The 6,872-nt window shown below is 37.6% G+C and overlaps 1 protein-coding gene across 1 annotated transcript in view; it reads right to left on the bottom strand.

Annotated features, from left to right (window-relative positions):
* PAN3 (PAN3 poly(A) specific ribonuclease subunit) overlaps positions 1–95 on the bottom strand; it is a 66,465-nt gene extending 66,370 nt beyond the window's left edge. Inside the window, exon 1 of the mRNA XM_010022159.1 lies at positions 8–95. The gene's annotated coding sequence lies outside the window, so the exon portion shown is untranslated. The remainder of the gene's footprint in view (positions 1–7) is intronic.
* Between the last annotated feature and the right edge of the window lie 6,777 nt (positions 96–6,872).

Below are 6,872 nucleotides of genomic sequence, written 5' to 3'. Positions count from 1 at the left end.
TTTGCAGCAGGACCTCCAAATCCATTAACGCCAATGAAGCTGGTGCTAAAGTAGGAATCTGTGAGACTAGCATCAGCTAACCCACTGCCATCTATTCCAGGAACTAAAAGAAAAAAAGAAAACTGTTTCAGAAAAAAAATCAGTTTACCATGGGTTTATTTGCTAATACCTCTTACATAATTTTTTTTGGCAGGGGGATAGAACAGGAAAAAATTGGTAATACTGTATTTCAAAGCCTATCTTCTCAGCAAAGCAACAAAAAAAAAAAAAGGAGATTTTATGAAAGAGGTTGCTAAATGACAGCATATGCAGCATGAAATTACAGCACAAATTCAGAAAGAGGCAGAAAAGTGAAAAGCTTTGACAGAGATGATGAGTTTGAACACAAGTAACAAGAAAAGTAATGATAGCAAAGAAAACAAAAAAACTAAAAGGCAAGTTTATTTTAATAAAACCTATATTCTTTCATACCCATCTTGGAAATACATCTGCCAAGTACAGTTTTTACTTGGATGCACTGGTTCTTTTAAAGGGTAAGACACAAAATTTACATTTAAAAATACCTCAAGCCCTTTCACACAAAGCACAAACATTTTCAAAGCTTCCTTAAGAACATAAGACTATTTTCATTACCTTATACTTCATAAAGTGGCAACAATTTTATGAAGTGTGGCCAAAAATATCTTCTAGACTGAAAGCGAGTGTGAAGGACATAAGAAGAAATTAATCCTGTCTAGAAATAAGACCCTTGACATACAAGTACAGTACTTTAACTGCAAATAAATTAATTCAATACTATGAAACAACAGAGAACAACAAGAAGCAGTCATAATAAACACAAAACACTTGAGCAGGTATTACTTCGATAACAAAAAGAGAAGTTTAACAATTGTATACAAGCTCAAATTAAGCTTCCACAAAAACACCCACAGCAAATTATAAAGACACTAATCAGCATGGCCAGGCCACTGCAAGCCAACAGGCATGAGTAATCGGTAGCTCCAAGGTAAGAAGGCACACATCCAACTCAGAAGAACATCCTGTACCAAACTATCCGACTTGAACTTCTGGGACTCGCAGCCAGCTGATGACACCAGGAAACAACTTCCTGATCCTAACCCTCAAAGGAAATAAAGTGCAACTTTGTGGCAGAGCTAAAGGAATGCAGATTATAAACCCCTCATATTTCATCAGAATGGGAATTTTCCCTCCAAAAGAGATGACATAACCTGGTGAGCTATTTCCATGCCATAGGCAAGGAAAGAGCAAAAGCAGTACAGCCAGATGAACTCACAGGAAGGGCTGGAAGAAGAGAATGACAAACAGTGCCCTTACTACAGACAGATGGCAACACTGCCCAGCTGCACCCCCCAGACTGGAGCTGGATGAACTAGACAGCTGGGGTAACACCTACAGCACGCCAAATGAAGAGCTGTATGTGAGAGAGATCAAATAAACTGAATACCTCAGTAGCAATACATGACAGTTTTGCAAGCAAAAAGATTCTTTAAGTATTGCTGCCAAATCTAGAACATTATTTATCTACTCTGTATGTTTGAGGGACACACCTAAAGTTTGAGGAACTTTAAAGACCCTAATTATTAATGAATTGCAACATATTAAGATAGCTGAGAGAATAGGAAAATAAAGCTCCTCTATCCACGCCCCAGATCCTCCTTCACAATTTCAAAGGAGCAGCCACACAAACTTCAGAAATCCTCTTGCTACAGCCCTAGAAAAAGCTTTTAATGTCTTTTAAATGTCTGTCCCTTTTTTGCCTTCATTTGGGAAATTTACATTCAAAAGCTGAAGTATTTTAAGTTTGAACTATTGTATTAGAGAAAATATTAATGTCTGCAACAACACCAATTACTGTCTCATCCTACCTGCTACAGTCAGTCCCTAATTCACACTGTGAAGGTTAGCATTTTAACACAGTTGGTTTCTGGCATCATGAAAAATACTAGGACTCCATCATACAAGAATATGAAAATACAGCAAATCAGTGTTTAACTACAGTTTTAGTCCAGTTTGTCCATGAATTATTCAGAGTTCACAACGTGGGTTTATTTTAAAAATGCATTTCCAATATAGCTTTCTCTGCCTGTATTTCAGCCAGTACCAAAAACTGATGCAGTTTTTATACTAGATCTTTACTGTAAAAGACCAAAACTGTTTGATTTCCAGGAACACTGTAATTTCAAAGTACACTGTGTAATTTCAGCATTATATCTGCTATTTCATGTTATACTTCAGTCAAACTCAAGATTCTATCCAATTTTTAACAAACTAGCTAGCGACTCCCTCAGATTACACCATCAGCTTTACAAATCCTTCAGCCTCTGTTGAAAAGTCAAGAAACAGCTGATTCTTTCTGCTTCTTGCACTGCTCCTCAATACACTAGAGTCAGTGTGAGAACCCACCTCCATTTCTCCACTAGAAATAGGCAAGCAAAAGGTTGCAAGCTTTGCCACGTTCAGCAGCATCACGTGAAGAGTTCCCTCAGTGTGAAGGAAAGCCAGAGTTGACCTCCAGTAACTTCAGACAGCTGGTACAGCTGCAATCATACATTATCCAAACAAAGCACTGGAGCTGGTGCTGGTAACCGGTAACCTTGATGGGGCACAAATACAGCACCGGATGCTCTACTCCTAGTCTGGCTGAAGCACCATCAGGGCCAGGCAGCTCAAGCTGCCTGCAGCAGCAGCAGGCTTATGGCAGCAATCCCAGAGTTTAGCTAGGCTGAAGATGCTGCTGGGAATAACAAAGTTGATCTTCGAAACTGCTGCCTTTCTAGTGCTGGTATGTGCTATGCAGCCTAGCCAAACCATTTAAACATGCTATAAGCTACAATTTAGGCTTTCTATGGGCACACTGATATCCAACTGAGCACTCCAGATAGCACAAGCTTCTCCAGAACATTTACTTTTATCTAGCTGTGTGAAGATTATCTTTCTACTGAAGTGCAATGGTTTGGCCATACCAATCAGCCTTCTTATGCCATTACTACAAATTCTGTACTCCAGTGCTAAGCCACCTTCATACCACTCAATTCTACAGGTACCACAGCAGTTTCAAGACGGCTTTCAACTATACAGCTTTCTATTATCCAGAAACACACATCTAGTGGAGGGACCAAGATGACAAGAAAGCATATTCTACAGAACAATCAAAAGAAAACCATCAGAATGAAGTAAGCTCAGTGGAGCAGAGGGCAGTTTTCTTGGCAGTAGCTCCTACTAAGAATAGAATGCTCTAGAAGTGGTAACTATAACTATTGCCTTCAGAAGAAAACTCAATACCAGCTTCCTTAAACTAACTTCCCTATATAACAAGTAATAAAATTAAGACTAACAAAAAAGATGCAGCTTACATAGGTACAAAGGAGAAAAAACCCGCGATTCCCTCATTGCCTATAGAACCAAAAAGAATGTTCACTACATACTCCATTTCTGTCCAAAGAAGGGACATTCAGCTGTTACAGTGATGAAAGCTCAGCAAATACCTAAACAGCCAAGGCAGTTTTACTGTATTTGGCACCTGGCCTTCTCCTTGAGAAGTAGAAGGCTTTTATCCTCCTTCTGCCAAACATTTGGTAAATCATAAATTCTCACTTACTTCTTGAAGACCATGGTAGTTCAGTGCATGAAAAAAAAAAATAAGTGATTTATCATAAGCAATCCATAGGAGAAGGTCTTCAGAAGTGGGTAAACTTCACCACATGAGCAGTGTGGTATTAAAAAAACAGAAAAGTCTAAACTGGAAAGAAAATCTTAGTCCTTAGAAAGTTTTTATTCTCATATGTTTAACAATTTACATCAGACCCTGCGTTCAATCTGTCTATCAAGATCTTTCCTGTGTAACAACTGCAAGCACACACTGTCAAGCGCTCTGCACACAGCATTATTAGAATGACAAAACTTCCAAGGTTTGTGTCTTTTCTCTCCTAAAACACTGATTATAACTTCAGGAAAGTAAGTTTAGACAATACAGGAAAGTCTTGAATCAGTCATATTTTGTCAAAAAAAAAAAAACAAAACAAAACAAAAAAAACACATGCCTTTCTGTTCTGTAACTACTATCCATGCATTGAAGTTGTATATAATTTCAACAGGTTCTTCCTTGGAGAGATGCAACAACATCCTTAGAAAAGTAGAAGTGTTGACTAGGCAGGTCTGAGAAAAGATGGATGTGCAAGGGAACTAGGAATCCAGCAAGAAAAAAAATGCTAACACGTTATGTAAGCACGTACATGAAAACAAGAAGAAATTTCTAAATTCCATCAACATTAATGCCAGAAGCTACATCCTGGCAATTCTGGAAAGAAATTAAAACAAAACATCTTGAGAAATTCAGAAGACATTTTCTACTTTTTTTATACACACATTACCTAATAATTTTTTGCTTGGTGAGTAACACTGCCGCTTAATGTGACAACTGCAATTAAAAATAAATATCTTCTTATATAATTCTTCTCCCACAGCATTTTAGCAGAAAGTAGGCTTCCCATCAGATGCAGGCACCAAAGAGTGGGGAAAAAAAAAACAACCCAGGTAGTTATTTTTGTGCCTTATTTATTACAAAAACATTTTTCAGAAACAAAGGATCTCATCACAGCTTAAGTGTCTGAGTACTACTGTGAGGAACTCAACACACATGCTTCAACAGGATTGGTGGGTTTGGGATGGTTTTAGCTCAATGCTCGTAGTGCCTAATACTAGCGCTATCTGAATACTAACACAAACAATACCTGAAAAGACAGCACTTCTGGTATTTTCATTCTAACATTATACTAACCAGTAAACAAATACTGTAATATACTTCGCTGCTTCTTTTATGAACTTAGAATCAACACTGATCATCCTGGAAACTGTTCTTAATATTAAAAAAAAAAAGTTTACAGGAATGTGATATATCACCCCAGAAGTCAATGGGCTAAAGCAAGATCACAATAGATTTTTGTTGACTTATTTTTCAAAACAACAGTTTAAAGACTTCTGACAAGATAAAAAAGCAACCCAAAAAACAGAAAACAAACCGTTACAACTATTTTTATGCTGGGGGAAAAAAAAGCTTGTGTAGAGAGGTAATCTCTATTTAAACTCCCAGCACTGCAACAGAGCAGGCACTTTTCACCTCAGCACAGCTTGGTAAACTGGATCATAGGTTTGTTGCATACATGTGCATACAAAGGACAAGGTGTTATCTCAGCTAGGTATAAAGCAGTAAAAACCACAGTGCCATATCTCAAGTGGAATTTTACACAGAGATAGCTATCCTAGTATTGAGACAAGAACAATAAAAGTTTTATATAATGCCTATCTATGGCAAGTCATTTAAGACTTGTGTCCTTTCAGTCTCCTAGAAGCACAGAGTTGTCAGAAGAGCTTATGGTTGTCCTACTTTGTTTTGTACTGACATGTTCGTATCAGGAAATAATGTGCTTATACACCTCTGTAACAGTTCAGAAGCACTATACATAGGTTACTTTCGCTACAGTGCTGCCACTGTTGCAACTTGTTAGGGAAAGTAGATTCTCTGGTGTTTTTCTGTCTCTCTCACCTAATGCAGTGTTTTTGAAACACACGCTGGGAATCAGGGAAATATAGAGGCAACAAAGAAAGTGAAAAACACCCCCAGGCACGAGAGGCAAAAGTAAAAGCACATGCCTGAGTTAGGATGCCGTGATGGAAAGTGCAATACGAGGGCAGGGAGCATAAATGAACCAAGTTGGCTGAAAGGCAGACAGGAAGCAAAACAGTTTGGGAAATGCTGCCTTATTTACAAACACTCCCACTAGGCGATGAGATATTCATGGGCAAGCAAAGGAAAACAGCAGTCTTTACTGTAATATTAAATGACTGAGCTCTTTCGGTTTTGGGGTTTTGGTTTTTTGGGGTTGTTTTTTTTTTTTTTTAAATTCATCTCACATATCATAGAAGCATCTGATAAAGAACTTAAAAAACCCACACACCAATAAGTGCCATCCTTTTGCTCTGTAAAATTCTCAGTACAGAGTCTTGAACAGCAGGATTCCTCCTCATGGACCAAGTCCAAAAGCACAGTGATAATACAAATGAAAATTCATACTTTTGAAAAAGTCAGAGCTACTCTGTTATCAGAAACAGAAATTCAAAGTAATGCAACTACTTAATATCATAGCTTTCCAAGCAAACCCTCTCCAAAAGCCTTCACGATTCCTATCAGATTGCACTGAATTATTCAATAAACTGCATCAAAATTCTCAAGGCATAGATGCTTAAGCTTTTGGTTTTTAATAGCCTTCTAAAACTTAACTTTTTTTATATATAAATAGTTGTATGAAATGTGCGCAGATAACCTGAACAGAATGTTAGGACATTTTTCACACCAGCTGGGGAGAAAAGGAAAAGAAAGGTCTTCCTGCCAGTTACACATGTATTCAAGCAACTGAAGTTGAGGGAGTCTACCCACAGACTACAGGAATTGCATAACACACAACCAACCTGAAGACAGCTTGCACAATGCATGTCCCTATTCTCACTTTTATGTATCTGTACTTTGTTTCTAAATCTCTATTCTCAAGTTGGTTGTTTTTTTGGTTTGGGTTTTGATTTGGTTTTTTTAAGAAAAAGTCATGAGTAAAAAAAAGGCTGATAGGAAACAAAATAAAAAATACAACTAAGTTCTAAGCACAAAGTATCTCCGAAGCTCAAACAAAACGATCACATAATCGGAATTCTTTCAACTCCTGGAAGACTCATGGAACAAACACACAAGCACACACATACAGAATATGATCTATTCCGACTCATCTCCAATACACATTGATTCACCACACCATTTTCTGGTGGTGCAATGCATTACATCTTTACTAGAAAGCAATAGATAA

The sequence above is a fragment of the Nestor notabilis genome, unplaced genomic scaffold, assembly GCF_000696875.1.
Source record: "Nestor notabilis isolate BGI_N333 unplaced genomic scaffold, ASM69687v1 scaffold2319, whole genome shotgun sequence".
NCBI lineage: Eukaryota > Metazoa > Chordata > Aves > Psittaciformes > Psittacidae > Nestor > Nestor notabilis.
The sequence above is the reverse complement of the archived record's forward strand: the minus strand, read 5'-3'. Positions and strand labels throughout refer to the sequence as shown.